Source organism: Myxocyprinus asiaticus, chromosome 20 (genome assembly GCF_019703515.2).
Source record: "Myxocyprinus asiaticus isolate MX2 ecotype Aquarium Trade chromosome 20, UBuf_Myxa_2, whole genome shotgun sequence".
Classification (NCBI taxonomy): domain Eukaryota; kingdom Metazoa; phylum Chordata; class Actinopteri; order Cypriniformes; family Catostomidae; genus Myxocyprinus; species Myxocyprinus asiaticus.
This window is the reverse complement of record NC_059363.1, coordinates 34,901,761-34,922,326: the sequence shown is the minus strand read 5'-3', so window position 1 is coordinate 34,922,326 and position 20,566 is coordinate 34,901,761.

Genomic DNA, 20,566 nt, shown 5'->3' with positions numbered 1-20,566 from the left:
CTACACTGAGTAGAGTGTAGAGGTCTATTAAAAATGTGTATATGTGTTGGTTGTGTTGAGCTATGTGTGGAATTGACTGCCTTGTTTGTTTATATGTGCTGTTGGCTTTAACTGTGCTGTGTTTATGTTGACTGGGTTGTGTGCTTTTGCTGATTGCGCTGTATTGTGCTGTATATGTGAGTGTACAGTTGAGTGTGCTGTTTTATAAAGAAACAGGTGTATTAGGCTCTGTGTTTGATATATGAAAAATGGATAAATAAAAAATTGTGAAAGAAGTTAGAAAAATCATTCCAAGGGCTAAGAATGTTCCAAGATATTGGCTTTGTTGACTATTCAGACATCATCCAAATTGCAGCCAGTGTGATCCAAATAAAGAAACACAATTATTAATAAATAAATAAAAAGCACCTGTTTCTCTCTCTCTCTCTCTCTCTCTCTCTCTCTCTCTCTCTCTCTCGAGGGGAGGGGTTGAGAAACAGAGGAAATAAGAGCAGAGAGGTGAAGCAGTATGTGTGTGCAGTGAGAATTATGGCTAATTAGATAAGTACAGATAAAAATCTTCTTTTCTCTACAGTGTTCCTCAACTAAGGAAAATGCAGAGACTAACAAATTTTGAAAGAGAAGAAGTCCCCCAAAGACAAGATGAAGCAGAAGAAGAATTAGAAAGAACATTAACAGAAACAAGAGGGATTAGCAACCATTTCTGGAAAGAATTTGAATATGTAGATTGTACAGGAGAAAGAAAGGAATTAACAGAACAAATGAAGAAATGGTTATTGAGAAAACTGACTAAGATCACAAATCTAAGATAAAAAAGGGAAATAGAATATGAATGGCCTTGGGTAGACTGGCAAGCAATAGTATGTAAACATCTAACAGTTGAGCCACTGGTAAAACAGTTGGAGGGGCTTTACATGTTGAGTCCTACCCAATTGGGACAATTGAGAGTAGCAACAGAAATACTCATCAACTAAGTCTATATCCCTTATCTTAAATGTGAAATTCCCTATTTCAGAATCCACCTAACAGAGAAACCCGGAGAGGGAGGAGCAAATGTCTTAAAGAACATTTTCCTTACTGTCAGCTCAGACATACGACCACGTCTACACAACGAATGGGACAATAGGAAGGGTGGAATTAGAAATTGGCATGAGAAAACCAGAACAGATACGACATGTGTGGATGGAAATATACAGAGGAAAGAAAAAATAAACAGAAATAACATATCTAGCAAAACCACCCCTGTAAATAATGAGTGATAATTAGCAATCAACTGTTGTAAATAATAAATGATTTGAGCAAAAATAAAAAGGCAGGAAGAGAGGAAAAAGGGGGAGGGGTATTTTACACAAAGAAGATAGGGAAGCCCTAATTGACTTCCTTGAATCTTTTCATCTAGAATATTGTGATAGAAGTGAATAAAATGTTTCTGTGGTTTTATGGGGAGGGTGTCAGTATTCTGTCAGTAGAATTAACCCAATCTCTCACTTTTATGCACTGGACAGGAGGAGTAGCTGCCACAGGCTGCTGGTTTAATGAAGATGAGCTTTGGAGCTTTGATTATAATTAGCCTAATAGGAGACATTTCTGGATGCAGAATAATTCACACTGGCTAGGAGCAAAGGAATTACCTGTAAAACAATTAAATTGAAAACAAATAAATGCTGTTTTAAAGTATCTGAGAAAAACTAGATCATGAGAAGAACAATCAGCAGTAATGGCTCCTGTAAACATGCCTGTACCTGCTGCCCAGACTGTACCAATGCCACCTGTACCTGTCACTCAGAATGCAATACCAGCAACTGGAAGTACACCACAACCACCAGCACCAGTTGTAATCTATCTAAAACCAGAGCAACCAAACAATAGAAACTGGAACAGGCCACCCAAAGGAGGGAGAGGAAGAGGATGACAGAACAGTGGCCCAAGAAATTTTGGCCTATCAGGAGTATGTTGGGGATGCAATCAACCAGGACACAGCAAGAAAGACTGCCCTGTTAATCCATAGCTAAATTACCAGCCACCAAGCCCAAGCAATAATCCATGGTAGCAAGAATACCAGGCTCAAACACAAGGTCCACTCAACCCATGGCGTGGACCACAGCAGGGCTACTAGGGCTGCCCAGAGGATCCTACAGGGAGGGGTCAGCTTCCAATGATATCATCTGATGCTGGTCAAGAACCTATGCTGCAGGCTGAAATAGAGGGCAAAACAACACCAGTTATGCTAGACACTGGAGCCACATTCATGTGTATAAATCCAAATTATGCCTCTCACCTCCCCAAGTATGGAAGATATGTAAAGACAGTAGGATTCTCAGGACTAATGCAGCTAATTCCAATGACGGCTCCAGTAAGCATAAAAGTAAAAGATACAGAAATAAAAATTCCTATTTTAATATCAGAACAGACACCTGTTAACCTGCTAGGAAGAGATGCTATATGTAAAATGAACTTACAAATATGGTGCTCTCCAGAGGGAATATACATAGACAGTAGGGGAATCAAACAAATGACTGTCACAAAACCCCAAGAACTCCAAGAGCCACAGGCAAACATATACTGCTTAGGAGACTTAGGGAAAGATGTAGTGGAAACAGTAAACAAATGGGGAAAAATACATTAAAGTACAGCTGAATTTAATTGTACCCTAATTTATGATCAGGGTAGGGATCCAGTGCTTGAAAAGAAATGGCTGAATGACACAGAAGCACAAGAAGTTTCATTGAATTCACAGTACATAATTGTAGGACCAGAAGGAACTGTGCTACAAATGGAGAAATGCAGCTTCATTGAAAAATGGTTCCAAGTGTCAGATTCAACTCAACATGGTACCTTATATGCAAGTAAGGGAAGACAGGAAAATGATTTAGGACTAATGATGAAGAAAGCAGAGAAGAAAAAGAGGGAAGAAACAGATAATTCTTTAATCTCTGAGTCACCGGACAAAACATACTTAAAAATCCTGTGTACTATGGTTATAGAAAAACTGGATTCAAAAACAGCCGAATTAATGTTAGAAACAGAAAAACAAGTACCAGCTGAATTATGGTCTCAACACAACACAGATGTAGGTTTAGTGAAATCTGCTAATCCATTTAGGATCAAAGTTAGACCAGGAACAAAGCTGCCAAGAAAACAACAGTATCCATTAAAGCAAGAAGCTGTAGAATGAATTAAAAAAGACTATTGAGGGACTGCTTAAAGCAGGGGTGTTGACTGAAACAGAAAGCCATTGCAACACACCCATATTGCCAGTAGCAAGTTAGACAGATCAAAATGGCATTTAGTGCATGATTTGAGAGCAGTTAGTGGAAGACTGGCCTGCAGAAGTTCCAAATCCACATACGCTGTTGAATAATGTTCCTCCTGCTGCCAATTATTTTACTGTGATTGATCTGTGTTCTGCCTTTTTCAGCATCCCTCTAGCAGAAGAAAGCAGACACCTTTTTTCATTCACCTATCAAGGTAAACAGTATACCTACACCAGAATTCCCCAGGGATTCAAGCATTCACCACATGTTTTTAATCAAGTGTTGAAAACTGATTTAGAAAATCTCAGACTTGATAGCACATTAATATAATACATAGATGATCTGCTGATTTGTTCAGCAACATTAGAACAGTGTCACCAAGATTCTATCAAAGTACTTACTAAGTTGGCTGAGGGAGGCCATAAGGTCTCCAAAGAAAAATTGCAATACTGCTTACCACAAGTAGAATACTTAGGACGAATCATTGCACATAAAACCAAGGCTAGATCACCTAGTCAATTGGAGGGAATAAGTAAAGCACCTCAACCACAAACAGTGGGACAAATGATGACCTTTTTAGGAATGGCAGGTTTCAGTGCTGACTGGATAGAAGATTATGCTATCAAAACTGCCCCTTTGAGGGCATTGATGAAACAGACAGGGCACAAGAATCTTCTAGCTCGATTAACATGGGACACTGATACATTGATAGCCTTTGAGTCATTGCAAAAAGAGCTTCAGACAGCACCTGCTCTGGCAACCCCAGACTATACTAAACCTTTCCATTTGTATGTAGCAGATAGGAGAGATGGATATGCATCAGCAGTCTTAATGCAGGAGATTTGTAGTGGAAGAAAAAAGCAACCGATAGCTTATTATTGCACCAAACTGGACAATGTGGCACAAGGCTACCCACCATGTTATCAAGGGTTTGCTGCAGTATATTCTGCCTATGACAAAGCCTCTTCTGTGACAATGGGCTACCCAGTAGTGATTTACACTCACCATAAAGTTGCAGAGTTGCTAGAGCAAGGAAGATTTGTTTTAACTCAAGCTAGTAGTTTAACATATTCAACACTACTAACTTACCCAGACATTACCATAAGGCGATGCATGACAGTAAATCCAGCCAATTACATTCCTCTAGAAGGAGAGAGAACACCTCATGAAAGTGTAGTGGATTCCCTAGCTTTTACTCGTTTAAGACCAGATCTAGAATCAACACCAATCAATGATGCAAAGGCAGACTATTTTGTTGATGGGTCATGTTTTAGAGACCATCTGGGAAATCATGCTTGGTATGCCATTGTCAAGAGAGAAGACAAAAATGTTGTCCCAGTTGTGGTTCAGCATTGTGAACAACTATGCTCAGCACAATTGGCTGAATTAAAAGCACTGACTGAGGCCTGCCTACTAGCCAAAAATAAAACTGTACACATTTATACAGATTCTGCATATGTGCACAGAGTGTGCCATTTATTTGGGAACAAAATGTTTTTTTGTTTTTTTTAAATAGATGGGTTGCTAGGATTCCACCTCTCAAGGGTGTGAGGAGATTGAGTCCTCTTAGGCCGCACCTGATTCCCTCTTGGGATCTCTTTGTGGTCCTACCTTCCCAACAGAGAGCCCCCTTTGAGCCCCTGGAGCAGGCCGAGCTCAGCACATTGTTACTGAAGATGGCCCTTCTGGTGGCGCTCACTTCTAGGGTTGGAGACCTGCAGGCGCTCTCTGTCACCAGCAAATGCCTGGAGTTCGGGCCGGTACACTCTCATGTGATCTTGAGACCCCGGCCCGGTTATGTTCCCAAAGTTCCCACCACTCCCTTTCGGGATCAGGTGGTGAAACTGCAAGCGCTCCCTTCAGAGGAAGAAGACCCGGGCTTGTCGTTGCTGTGTCCAGTTTGTGTCTTGCACATCTATCTGGACCGCACGTAGAGCTTTAGACACTCAGAGCAGCTCTTTGTTTGTTTTGGAGGGCAGCAGAAGGGGAAAGCTGTCTCTAAACAGAGGCTGGCCCATTGGATTGTGGATGCCATTTCTCTGGCTTACCAATCATGAGACCTGCCATGCCCTTTGGGAGTCCGGGCGCACTCCACTAGAGGTGTTGCGTCCTCCTGGGCACTGGCGAGGACGCCTCTCTAAAAGACATATGCAGAGCAACGGGTTGGGCTACACCCTATACCTTTGCGAGATTCTACAGCCTGTAAATAGAACCGGTTTCGACCCGAGTGTTATGGGGTAACAACAGGTAGGCCGGGCAGCTGGTCGGGTGTACCTCTTGCATTTGCACCTTTCCCCTTTCAAGGTGTTAATATGCGCTACCTTGTCCACAACAGTTCCCTGCAACTGGTGAACACTGGACGACTCTTTAATTTCTTAAGCACATGACGAACTCGGCGGAGGAGTAACGCCGCCAGGCCTGGTACTTGTGGTATGCTCTTTTTCAGGTGAGCCCGTGTACTTGGGCTCAGTGTTCCATACGTGGTGATTCCCACCTCGGTATTCCCGTATGACGCGTTTCCACTACTTGGTTTCCACTAAGGTAAACCCTGTGTTTCCCCTTGACAGAGCTTCGCTCTGCCTCGGCAACTGTTGCTGTGTGCCCTCTCTGTAAATAGGGTCCTCCCCAGTGGCATCATTCCATATGTGAACTTCCCCATCAGTAAGTCCATGTGAGGTATTCTCCACATGTTAACCTCCCTCCGGTAGGATGTGGTCTCCGTAGTGCTCTCCCTCCTGGAGAGGGAAGAGCACTTCCCCAGCGTTATTCTAGCAGGTGCTCGGCGGGAAATTGCTTAATACAAAAATCAGGAAAGGCCACAATAACTGTACACAATAACTACATCAAGTTATTCTAGACTTTTTGGCTTACTGATTATATAAGACAAATCTGGAATATTATTAGTGAAGCTATCTTTAGTGGTCAAAAGAATAGTTCTACCTGAATGATAGCATGGTGTAGATTGAGTGACAAGAGACGAGGTAATGATCTGAGATGTCATCGCTCTGTGGCAGAATTTCTATAGTATCAACATCAAATCCATATGACAGAATTAAATCTAGCGTATGATTATGGTGATGATTTGGTCCTGTCATATTTTGTCAGACTCCAAGGGAGTTTAGAATATCAATAAATGCTTATCCCAATGTGTAATTTTCATTATCTTTGTGAATGTTGAAGTCACCAACAATTAAAGCTCTATCCACATTAATTACTAGATCTGATAGAAAATTTGTAAATTCACCAAGGAAATCAGAATACAGCCCAGGTGATCTATATACTGTAGCAAGGACAAAAGATGACAGAGTTTTTTCAGACATCCAGCCATTCAGTGACACTAATCTAGTATAAACCTCATCACCATGACGAGCAGAAAGGGGGCCAGAGCATAGTTCAGTGTCTGACATCATTTGTGCAAGTTCACACACCTTTTTAAAATGATCTCAAGTGTTCTCCGACTGGCGAAGCCGGACATCTTTAGTGCTGACATGAATAACAATTTTAGAAAATCTAATTTTAGCATTAGCCAGCACTTGTAAATTTGATCTGATGTCAGATGCCCGAGCCCCCGAAATGCATTTAACAATAGTGGCTGGGGTCTCTATTTCCATGTTCCTTACAATAGAATCTCCTATAACAAGGGCACTTTCAAAATGATTTTCAGGGGGTGCATCACTGAGTGGGGAGAATCGACTGGATACCTAAACAGGATGGGAGAGTGGCGTGTGTGCTGCTCGCTGTTCTACCTGCATCGAAACAGTATCTACTTCTCTTTCTCATTGACCATTAAACTTCTCCATCAGCCTGACTAGATCCTTACATTTATCACATGTGAATCCCTCACTGCTGATGGAAGAGGCTATAGTAAACATGTGACATGCAATGCACGAAGCAATAACATGAGCGAAAGCCATGACTTACTGCAATTGTTTGTTGTTATGGTTGTTCTTGAGCAGCGAGGGTTTGAGGTCGATGTGAATCCCTCACGCAATCGTTTGCTGTTGTTGTGATGGTTCCTGATCAGCAGAGGTTTGAGACTGATACAATTATCTGTGTAAAACACAGAGAAAATTAATGCACACAGTCGAAACACGAGATGTAGACAAGCAGAAAAAAAAATCGGGTGCACGCGGTAATATACACGCAGTTGAAACAGTAGAAAAGTGGGAAAAAATGAAGCACATGGTAAAATGTCAAAGGATACAATGATGCACGTAGAGGAATAAGCAATGCTAAGCAGGCTAACAAGCTACAAACACAGACTCGTGCCACACCCTGTGGGCAGTGTTGTAGTACTCGAGATCAGTCTTGGACTTTTTGAAGGTCTCGTCTCAGAATTGACCGCATTTTTACCTGGTCTTGTCTCGGTCTCAGAGAAAGAGGACTCAGGATTTTAGTTCAAGACCGGTCAACACCACAACTGCAGGGATATCACTAAAAAAACTTATATATTTGTTAACATCATTACTGTGATTGGATGTAAAACTTCCTGCTTCAAATGCAAGCAATAACTTGACTAATTTCTAATTTGAAATTGTTGTTACTGTTAACGGACGTCACCCCTCCCTGCCCTCCTTCACATGTAATCCAAGAAAGTGAATGAGGGAGGCAGGAGAAGAAACTGTGGCTGTCTGAGAGATGTCAGCCAAATGTTCTGTAATACAATTTGGCTGCCTAAACCAGTGTTTCCCAACCACTGTGCCCACTAGAGTGCCGTGAAAGATTGTCAGGTGTGCCATAGAAAATTATAAATTCCTCAAAATAAATAAATACAGTTTTTCCAGTATTTTAGTGAAGGCATAGAGGCGGAAGAAGAGTTTTAAAGTTGCCAGTTCAGTATATTTTCCATTACAAAGTATTTTATGCAACCAGTTTAAATATTTTGTCCATCATAATATTATTGTTCTAACAAACTCTAGTCCACTGTCAAATGCAACTCCTCACATGCACACAAAATTATGCTTCATCACACTTGTAGTAAAAACATTCAGTCAGTGAACTGAATGAATGAAAAGAATACAACAGGTGTATTGTTTTACCCAAAGACTGTTTATTTGTGCACAGCATAGAGTTACAGATGCTATGAACAGATGTGACGTTGTCACGTTGCTCTCATGAAACATAAAAAGAATATAAGAAACTGCTACATACGATTACTAAAAGTAAATTCTCCTGTTTTAAACAAGTCCAAAAGCACCGTGATTCGTTGTGTAGATTCTGAGGTACTGTAATCTTCACAGAGCACATTTGACATCTGAACCTGTGAATGGAGGTTGGGCGGCTGCTTCCGGGTCTTAGTGCCTGCCGGATCCAACCTCTGTCAGTGCGACTTATGTGTTTATGTGTCAATAAAAAATACAAAATGTATTTGCTGTTCCGTTGCAAGAATTAATTTGCCAGAACAAATCTACAAATTGGAAAAGATGAAAATGTGTTGGTTTTTCATTACCCAAATACCGCCCTTGGCATCTGTGACCTCATTATACAACGTACATATGTTACTTGAGTTTTTTGCATAGCCGAATTTCAAACATTACGAGTTCACGCTACTAAGACAGACAGAAAACATGGACAAGTTCTTGAAAAGGAAAACTATCGACGATGGTTATGTGGGATAGTGGGGTGCCATGGGATTTTTTTATCGTAAAAAGTGTGCCATGGCAGAATAAATGTTGGGAAACACTGGCCTAAACCACAAAGAGTTAATCTGCAAAAAAGCATCCAAAAGAAAACACAGCAAATTCTGCAATGCAGTGCTTACCAAGATGGCTGGAACCATGTCAAACTTTTATCGGCACTTAGAAAGGAAGCATAAAGAAAGGTAAGCTAGGTGTTGTTGTGGTAGATTTCTTCAAAACAGCAATCGAAGTGCGTCGAGTCAAAGATTTCTGGAGACGCAAAGTTCTGATTCCAAAATGTTTTATTCGTACCACCCAGCCAAGGGAGAAGTTCCTGTCATCTGGCCCACTTACTTTATGACAGGCTTATATAGGATGCACTTATGTATAGTTCCTTTGTTTATTAATATGTTACATGTGATTTTCAGATTTCCATGTGATATCAGCAAAATATATTTTAGGATGCATTTGTATACATTCTATATTACTTCAAGTTTGTCATATGATCAGATAATGAGCATGCTCTTTAAAACAAAGAGACATTTGTCTTTTGCTCAAAAGCAGGATGTTCCATTTGAACTAATGATCACAATACCATAAAACATAATGTTTTTTCTAGCTGCAAAATACTATTATATTTTCTTTCACACTAGCAAAAGCATAACTATTTCAATTTATATGCATAAAACACACTATAATCACTTCATATAGTTACATACTAAATTATTAAATGAAAATATTCCATAGTGTTAGCTAACGTTAGCAATCTGCCTCTTGCTGCATTACATTCAACTCAGAAAGTCGGATTTTCCAACTTCCTACTGGGAAAAGTGCAATGGAACGCCACTTGAAGTCATAATTACAACTTGGAAAGTCGTGCGTAAATCTTTATCTCCGATTTCACCGAGATGCAGGTGTGTGACGTCACGCAATCTTGTCGGCACCCAGGAAGATGTACAAAATAAGTGATAAACATTCACTTTTATTAAATAATATCGATAAATTAGTCAAAGTTCCTACATTACTTGATATTAAAAGTTGTTTAACAAACGTTCCCTATCTGCCACTCACTCGACGTTGTGTTGATGTAGTGACACTAGGGGTCACTCCCGAGACACCTCTGGTCTTTGATTAAAGGCCAATGAAAATTGGCGAGTGATATTTGCATGCCACTCCCCTGGACATACGGGTATAAAAGGAGCTGGTATGCAACCAATCATTCCGATTTTCTCTTCGGAGCCGAACATTCACGCTCATTGAGCTGAATTCCCACAACTGTTCATTCACCTCTGCTGGATCTGACGGCACATTTCAGTGGCTTCTCCCCCCTCTGCACTGGTGCAATGCAGAGAATGCCCCTGGGCACTTCGGCAGAAATAAGAGTATATTTCTCTAAAAAAGTATATTTCTCTAAAAGAGTGGCACACACGGAACGTCTTTTCAAAGACGCGTCTTTTTAAAGATGGCTTTCTGATTGTGTGTTATTCCTGGTTGTGCTCGTTATCTCTCACCTTCTGACGGTCACGATCGCTGTCTTTCGTGTCTGGGCACTGCTCACGGGGAGACAGCGTTCGTGGATGGTCATGTTCTCATTGCGAGGGCATGTCCATGGCAACGATGCGGTCGCGGCTTGCCTTCGTAAGAAAGCAAGCCACCCCAGAGGCTCCACACCTCGGTCCTTTTACCCACGGGTATGAGGCCAGTGCAGCTAGCACTGGGGGCGATTTGGGGACCCCAATTGGACTGCTTCCGCCGGGTACCCCCCCGCGGACCTCCCATTCCCCAGCATGCCGATCGGGCTTCCAGATGAGTTCACCGGCTCGTCTCATGGCGAGTTCGACCTCTTATTCGGAGCCCGCGAAAGTAAAGAGCTCTCGAGTGCAGCATCGGAGAGCGGGCTCGTCCAGTCGGACACGGAAGCCTCAGCTGGGCTCCTCCCTTCGGGGATGATTGCCCAGTCACAGGCTGACGCAGAGATGATGACATGCTTTCCCGGGCAGCCGAGAGCGTCGGCTAGAGTGGAACCCTCTGCTCTTCCCTGAACCCTCGCAGCTCAATGATTGGTTCCTGGGCTCGCGGCGCCACTCACAGCCATGCCCCGCCCCAGTTCCTTTCTTCCCGGAAGTGCATGAAGAGCTGACAAGGTCGTGGGAGGCATTTTTACTGCCCGGTCCCGATCTTTTCAGCTTCCCCGCCCTCACTACCCTCAATGGTGGGGCGGCCAAAGGCTATTCGGCAATCCCCCGGTGGATAAAGGCGCTTGCGGTGCACCTATGCCCGCAGAGTGCTGCCACCTGGCGCAGGTGCCCAAAGCCCCCATCCAAGGCCTGTATGTTTACATCGTCTCTGATGGCCAAGGCCTACGGTGCCGCTGGACAAGCCGCCTCCGCCCTGCACGCCATGGCTCTCCTGCAAGTCCGCCAAGGTGCTAAAGGAACTGCACGAGGGTAGTCCCGCCCCGGGATTGATGCAGGAACTGTGCTCGGTGACCGACCTCACTCTCCGAGCGACTGAGGTCATGGTGCGGTCTCTCAGGCGGACAATGTCCACATTAGTGGTCCAGGAGCACCACCTTGGGCTCAACCTGGTCGAGATGGGTGAGGCCGACAGGACACGATTCCTTGCTGCCCCCATCTCCCAGGCTGGCCTATTCGGTGACACCGTCAAGGACTTTGCCCAGCAGTTCTCGACGGTAGAGTAGTAGACAGGGGCTATCCGGTATATCCTGCCCCTGCATGGCTCAAGATCCCGCACCCTGTCTACTCGTCACCAAGGGTGTCCCCCTGTGGTGACTGCAAAGGCTCCACCGCAGACTGCCCCTTTGGCCTGGCGTGGAGCCCACCGCAGGAAGCAGACGCCACCTGTCTCGCGGCTGCCCAGAACCTGTGAAAGGCTTCAAAGCGCCCTTGAGATGGGCGACCCAGGGACAACAAAACCCACTGCTCTGGATCTGGTAAGCAGACCTCTCCATCTTTTTTTACCTTTTGCATTTAATTGCGCTGCATGCCCAAGTGGCTGCAGTACTCAAGAGTTCAGCAAGAGCGGTTTTCTTGTTCCCTGGGTCAGGTATTCGGTGTGCACGGCCATCATCACAACCACCGTCCACCACTCTATTTGGCAGGTTTGGTGCTCCAGCGGCGGTCTCCCGCCCCTGAGCGCCCAGTTGTGGCACAAATCCACACCCGATGTGACAGTCTCCACGGGTCACAAGGACAGGCCTCTTCCTCCCCCATCCCAGGCTGTTCCGGGGTTGGTCACAAGGAGCCAGGTAAGTGCTTCGATGTCCTTAGACTCAGCATGGCCACGACATGGTGTGGCATCTCGAGCTCTGCCCCACCGTGGGGCCCCATCTGCCGGTTTGTCCGACAACGTTGTCACTTTTGGTCCCCCTTGCGTGGAACTTGGACGCATGGCTTGCACTTTCTAATCCGTCACGATGGCTGGTCTGGACCATCCGACTCGGCTACACGATTCAGTTTGCCGGGCGTCTGCCCAGGTTCAGCAGTGTCCACTTCACCTTGGTGAAGGACGAAAATGCAGTTACCTTGCGTGGAGATTGCTACCCTCCTACGAAAGGGCGTGATAGAACCTGTCCCTCCAGCTGAGATGAAGAAGGGGTTTTACAGCCCCTACTTCATCGTACCGAAAAAAGGTGGTGGGTTGTGGCCAATCTTGGACCTGTGAGTACTGAACTGGGCTTTACACAGACTCCCGTTCGAGATGAGGATGCAAAAACGCATTCTGGCGAGCGTCCGGCATCAAGATTGGTTCGCGGCGGTAGACCTGAAGGACATAGTAGCCATAGTAGCACACCACAATGCAGTCGACGGTAAGTCCTTAGGGAAGCACGACCTGATAATCAGGTTCCTAAGAGGCTCCAGGAGGCTGAATCCCTCAAGACTGCGCCTCGTTCCCTCATCAGACCTCTCTGTAGTTCTTCAGGGTCTACAGAGAGCCCCCTTTGAGCCTTTGCAGTCAGCCGAGCTTGAGGCACTCTCCCTGAAGACTGCCCTCCTGACTGCGTTCACTTCCATCAAGAGGGTAGGTGATCTGCAAGCGTTCTCTGTCAGCGAAACGTGCCTGGAGTTCGGTCCGGGTTACTCTTATATGATCCTGAGACCCCATCCGGGCTGTGTGCCCAAGGTTCCCACCACCTCTTTTAGGGACCAGGTGGTGAACCTGCAAGCGCTGCCACAGGAGGAGGCAGACCCAGCCCTGTCGAGCTTTAGAATCTCTGAGCATCTCTTTGTCTGCTTTGGTGCACAGTGGAAAGGAAGCGCTGTCTCCTAGCAGAGGATCGCCCACTGGCTCATTGACGCCATAACTATGGCATATGTCGCCCAGGACATGCCGCCCCCGGTAGGGCTACAAGCCCATTCTACCAGGGGTGTAGCGGCTTCCTGGGCCCTGGCCAGGTGTGCCTCTCTAACAGGCATTTGCAGAGCAGCGGGCTGGGCAACACTCAACACCTTGGCAAGGTTCTACAGCCTCCGGGTGGAACTGTTTTCGTCCCAGGTAGTGGCACGCAACACAAGTGGATAAGCCCGGGATAGCTGGCCGGGTGTATCGCTTGCACATAGTGCCTTCCACCTCCTTTTGAGCTGAAGATGTGCGCCATTAATTCCCAGTAGTGTTCACAAGTTTGTTCCCTGGTTGACTTCCTCCAAGCCCTGTGGCAGTCGAGTTTTCGGAGAGATTCGCTGCCGGCCCAGTACACGTGCTAACTAAGAGTCCTGTTCTGGGGTAGGTGCTCCGCATATGGTGGTTCCCTGTAAGGCTAACCCCATGCAATATATATCTTCCACTAATTTGTTTTCCTGTTGGCAAACTGCATCTTCCTTGAGTAGAGCCCCTCTGCCCCAGTCTCCATGTTTGTAGTAACTCCTCCCCCACTGGGCAGGATCTACCTTGAAGACTCTCCACATGGTTGGAAAGACCATGTGACATATCCTTCCCCCCTCTTTTTGGGTGAGGTGTAGTCTCCGCTGTGTCTTACCCTTGGGAGGGACACCCCACGACAAGTCCAGGCAGACCAGTCGGATAATCCCCCTTCTTTTTTAGGGAGTGGAAAAAAAGAAGGTGAAACTCAAAGCTTCAGCTCCATACTGGGAAAAAAAGAAAAGAAAAAAAAAAGAATATTCATATGGTTGAAACACTGAGCATTTAGCAAGAAAATCTCTAGGTTTTCCCACACAGTTGAGTCCGTCATCTGCGCAGATTTTTTTTTCCATCTGCATGGAACCAACATCAGGGCACAGCCTGGAGGGAACAGTGAACAAAAGTACAGTAAAGGTTAAGTTCAAATGCTTAATGTGATTTTCTTACATATCCCTTCTGATAAACTATTTACTGTCATAACAAAGATGGTGTAATCAAAGTAGAAATGCACTTTTTTTCATGTTAAGCATTCTCTCTGCAATAAAAATCCATTATAATGCATGATTGCTTAAAACAATATGTAGACAAAGTCTTTTTAGCAAGTCATTCCACATGTCAGCCATCTTTGGAATGCTCTCGGGCAGCCTGGGCAGCTATTTTTCTATGTAAACAAGCGACATACAAGTGCAGCTTCTATCTACTTGAATGGGGAAAGATCGAAATCTCCTAAACAGTTGGTCAAAATTATGATCACAAAACATATTTTATACATACTGTAATTTTTTTAAAGAACATCAATGGTTTACCTGAAGAGACTTATCCAGACGTGTTGCTGATACTGAGTGTCTACGCTAGAGAGGCGATTTGTATCGTTTAGATTTAGATGCTCAAAATTATTTCCTCAGCAGAATGATCGGGAATATTGGATTGCTCCTATTGTAATCAGTGAAGCCATTCAATAAACCTGTCTGCGTGACCTGCGGACAAGGTAAGAATTTCTTTTTTTTAATTGTAAAAATACTTTTCTTGTCTCTTTCTTCTGGATAAAAGCTTCTGCTAAATGACTAAATATAAAAGTAAATGACTTGCGGAGCTTCATTCATTATAATGGTAGCAATAGTCACTTTTAGAGCTCTACCTCTCAAACTTAGAATTATTTGGCATAAATGTTGTTCACCTACCAGAGATAGGACATGTGATACAGTTGTTAGTACTGCTTGTCTCGCTTAAATGTTGCAGTTCATGCGTCCATTTATCGTTGCTTTTTCGAAGATCTATTCTAAACACTTTAATTCCCATTAGTTCCAGGCATCCAGGGAGCATCCAGCCACCAAATACCATGGTCCATATTTTAATAATGTCACTATGAATGAAGTGCCTCCTGCATTGTTTTGAATGAGGGTGCATTCCATTCAGAAGTGAACATCCCTATGCCATTTTCTATATAATTTTAAAGTTTTGTTAATAAATTCAGCAGGCTTACACATCATGAATGTGAGACCAAACCTTGCGTTTCTTGAATTCAAACAGATGGAGGGCTATATCTGGGACCAATAAAATGAAAATGCAAAGACAAAAATAATAATAAATGTGATATTGTTCATATATTCCAAAAATAAGTGAAAATACCAATAATATTGCAAATTTTGTCCCACACTGAAATGCTCATTCTACATTACAGCACTGATTTTGAGTTGGATGCAGATGTAAATTTACTCGTATCAACAACAGTAAGGTTATCTATAACATCTATAAAAAGTAAACTAGTTATTTTTTCTTACACTCAAACAAAAATATTTTAGCCTATTTTATTTTTTAGGATTTACACATTCTATTTCATCTTAAAAACAATAGTGTATTTTGCATTTGCCTTTTTGAAAGTTTAAACTTATTATTTATTTTTACAATTTTAACAATGGTATTTGTAGCAAGACCATAGTAAGAAAGCACATGTTCTATATTACCAGATGTAACATTTCTATAAAACTACGGCATTTTTGAAATTATAAACAGTAGACCTACTCTAAACACGTAAAAACAAAAAATACAAAATACAAATATTTATAAGTTGTAAATTTTTTTTTTTTTTTATTATATTCCCTCACTACCCTAATGTTGTAATAATGAGTCAATGGATTTGAGATCCATGTGCAGCTTTAATAACAATAAACGTAGTAATACAGACAGCCATGGGTCAATCACCAGCAATAGTAATATCCAAGGTAATCCAGAGAGGTAGTCAATAAACAGGTAAGAGGTCAGGGCAGGTGGCATACAAACAAAGCAGTAACAGTAGGCAGGCAGCAACAGGTAAAAACAGGGTAAAAAGTCCAGGATCATACACAGGTAAGGCAGTAAACTTAGATAACACTCAGAAATGTCAGCCAGGGCAAAAAGAGACTTCACAATGACAGAGAGTGAGATTGAGTCTTAAATAGCTGAGTAAATGGGAAACAGGTGAGCAGGTAATCAGTGCCAGGTACGGGGATTATGGGAAATGAAGATCAGAGAGTTAAAGTCAATACTCAGGTGGTGAGTGGAAGGAACTACAGAGGCGGGATTCGTGACAAATGTAGCCTATGACAAATTTAATAGAGCTGAAGTAGTGATATGATAATATTTATTATAAAACTATAGTAAATTCAAGGGTGGTGATGTAGAATTCTGTGCCGAATTAAAATGGTTTCCGCTTCTCGTGCCTTGCTCCTCACTGATTCTCGAAGAGATGCGTGTTTAAGAGCTCGAGACTGGTCTGCGAGTAAAAACGCACCTTCTTTGCCTCGTGCTTCTCTGTCCATTGAGCTGTATCCATCTACAGAGCCATACCGGTGCATTAGAGGAGGTTGTGCCTCTGCCTGTTTATTTGCCGCTGCTAAAACAGATACTTCAGATGTGTCACTAGACTTCAAAATCAGATGAACCGCGGTACAAATGCGTACCAACCCGTATAATTGAGAACCAACCGATATACCGGTTTAGACCAAAGTTTAGATAAACATTTTAATGCAAAGAGAAACTTGATGATAGATTTGATTATTATGAGTGATAAATGCCCCCATTTGTAACCTAAAGCCCCCCTCTCTACTAATTTGCTCTCAGCACCCCCTGGCATCCTTTGAACGCCCCCATTGAGAACCCCTGGCCTACTATGTGCAATTCATGAATAATTTGCTTAGGTGCACATGGGGAGTGCGTATAGGGGGTGTGGTGGGGAGAAGGGGAGGAATAGATATACTGTAGCTTGTATGGATGTGTGATCAGACAATCATTGTGGTTTTCCACCTCTTATACAGCAGAACATTTGTCTCTGCATGTAGAGACTCCTTATAGCATGCAATTACCATATTATCAGTCAAAATCACAGTGAAACTGACATAACATTTTAATACCCAGGAATTACTGTGCTGAACATTCAAAAAGCAACACTTTTTCTAGCAGGAACATGAATACTGCATGATCTTGTGAAGTAAAAGGTTGTCATGTCTGTCTGGTGAGCTTTTGTTGAACCTAACAGTTTAATTAATTCTAAGTCTGAGACACAGAGCTAAAGCATATTTAGCTATGTCTGAAATATTTTGATAAAAATGCTCTGACTTGCCTTCAGTAATATGTAATTTATGTGTTTGCAGAGTAGTTCAATGCTAAAGTGGAATAAAGCCAAGTTAGACCTGTGCTCACAGGCAAAGGCTTAAATCAAGTATTTTATTGAGACTTTCCTTTTGTATCTGGCAGGGGACTGCTGAGCTGCAAAGCCATGACCCAAAAAGCACCATTAATCCATATCATCCCTCTTGAACGGTGTCACAATTGAACGGTGTAATAAGACTTGACTGTGTTCGACTGTAAATAAATTACAGACCATGAAGGAGGTTTTGCCAGAGCCTCTTTCTTAGATTCAAGGAGTTCTGGGTGTCCTTTGGGTTTTACAAACATGTCTAGGCATTATTGATCTAGACTTGCAGGATATATTGTTCAGACAAAAACTCGGTATCCCACTTTTGATGTTTGGTCTTGTATGTTTGTTAGGAAGGCTGCATGAGTTTCGAGGTTTTATCTGGGGAGATTTCAGAGAGAATGTATTTAACAGAGCTAATCCTCTACTGTGCCTCAGTTTGGCATGATATGTTGTATCACTCAATAGAACTTCATGTGAAAAAAAATACTATATCTTTATCAGATACACCTAAAAACAAGTGTTACTGATCATTTGAAAAGGAGATGGTCTATTCTAACAATCAGTCATGCTGAAAGGGTTATTTTTGGTCAGATTGGATATGTCTCTGGCAAACTGATGAAAAGAATGTATGCCACTGAGGCTATGTCTTTTTGAGTGCTGTTGTGTATTGGGAAAGTATATTTTTGCTTACTCTCTTCAAACTCTTCAAAGGGTAGAATATCAAGTATATTCGGTATTTTCTGCATTGTGGTGTATCAAGGAAAAGATAATTTTTCTTGGTCAGATGCTCTAATTGTACAAGGCACTCAGAGTAGAGTTTACATTTTTAAAAAGCCTATATTAAGTCAAGGCTATTGGTAAAACATACCACAAACTGACGCATTGTGACTTACAAAGCCTTCATCAGGGTGTGATTTTTCTTGGTCTTTTGAAATTTTAGTTTTATATAGGGAACTATATGTTGGGAAAAGGTGGGAAATCCTTTTGACAACACAACGCTCCCTCCCCAGTCAACAACAACCATTTATTGAAACTAAGCTGAAATGGTTCTTTCTGGCTGTGGTGTCATTAGCATACGACTGCCCATGTTTTCTTTATTCAGCCCTAAAAATATCTTTTCAGCAATACCATAAGTCCTAAAGACACCAAATTTGGAAGTATGATCCCAAATTCGCCCCACTACTCAAATGCTCACACACATCCCAATCCGACCCAAGTGGCATTATAATACGCACTTTAAAATCTTTGATAATATCTTTGCAACTGTATGAGCAAGAATCAAAATAATTTTTTCCTCCGATTGCCTTAGTCAAGAGAAACAAAATGTATATCAATGTATAAAATGAGTTTTTCGAATAACACTTTTTCAAACTCGTAGAATGTTACTCCGACTCATAAGAAATTTTGCAAGTATCATCTTGAGCAGTGGTTCTCAACTGGTTTTGCTTCGGGACCCAGATTTTACATTGGACATCAAGTGGCGACTCACCAAGTGGCGACTTACTTATGTTAGTAAAAAACATAAACTGTATTTAATCTGTCCTGGGTATAAATGCATGTATCAAGTGCATTTTTTGTTTTGTTTTTATGTCAACAACAAAAGATACAGTAAGCTTTCTCTCCCCCTTTTTAAAAGTCGATGAGCATATTTATTTATATGAGATGATTATATATATTATCCAGTTAATTTCCAAATTTCAAACATCATTCAAACAAAACATTTATTACACAGGAGCAAAACTTTGCTCATAATTTGTCCACAAGTCTTAGAGGTCCAGACTTAAAGCCCTTTATGTAAGCCTACTTGCCCTTATATTTACTTTGCAATGACATATAAGCACAGGTAAGTCAGGAAAGGTAGCTAGTCTTTCTAATACTACTACTACTACTACTACTAATAGTAATAATAATAAAAAACAACAAAAATAAATGATAGTGTTTATGAAAAAAAGTATAGATTCTATCTAATAGATTATTTTATATAGAAATAAAAAAAAAAATGGTCAAAATAACACAGTTACTGCTGTAAAATCGTGAAACAGTTTAGTAAGGGTGATGATGTGTAATAATAATTATACTAATAACAATAATAATAATAATAATAATAATAATAATAATAATAAACTTTATTTTGGCGCATAGCACAGTGTTGCTCTGTTCCACTTCACTGCTGTTTATAATGTCGGGGCTGCTTGTTTGAGAGGTTTGATTTCCTCCATAACGATTAAAACTAGAAAATTCTCGCTAGAATTTAAATGGGCATTGATGTGCGCGAGTGCCAGAGATACAGTAGAGCAGTGCAGATCATTGACGCGAGTTGCTCTGTTACACTTGCGGGAAAAACAAGCTTTAATCGCACCACGAAAATAAGCCTTAAGAAGCCTTAAGTGCGTATAAAGCACTGAACTCGAGATTATCATTAAATTAGCCTTGGCAGTCCTAAATTTTACTTGGGTGCCACTGAACATTTTTCAGTGGGAGAACCATGGCATTGTTCTTTCCCTGCTGTCCGCGACCCACCAGATGAGAAACACTAATCTAGAGATCCTCGAGACAAAAATGTATCTAAATAATTTTGTCAAATCGTTCAGAAGATATAGGTTGATAAGTGAATTGGACTACGGCCAAAAAACAAAAAAAAAAAACTTTGGCTAATATCTTTTAAACAATCTGATAAATCAAAATTCTTTTAAATAACTTTTTGTCATGAGGTTCTCTAGATGATACATTCAAAAATATTATTTTTATTATTATTATTATTATTATTATTATTGTTGTTATTTTGTAAAACTCAAAATGACAGATGGAATACGTACAAACTAACCAGAGTTCTTAGTCATAAAATTACTTTGCCCCTGACTGATCTGTTTTTCTTTTCTTTTATTTATTTTTATTTGGTTTGATAATTTTCTCCACTTTTCCAAACTGCTTGGACCCCGATAATTGCTGCTTGAAGTCAAATTTTCAGTTTTTTAGGCACATTTCAGCATGGGTTGTTTAGTGAAATTGTCTGTATAACACAATGTCCTAACATGATGTGACACTATAGTGGCAAGCACGTTTTCTGTTTTTGTTGTGTCATACAGGGTAGCTCCACCCACAGCGACATCTCATTGGTCCAAAAACCTGCTCCAAATAAG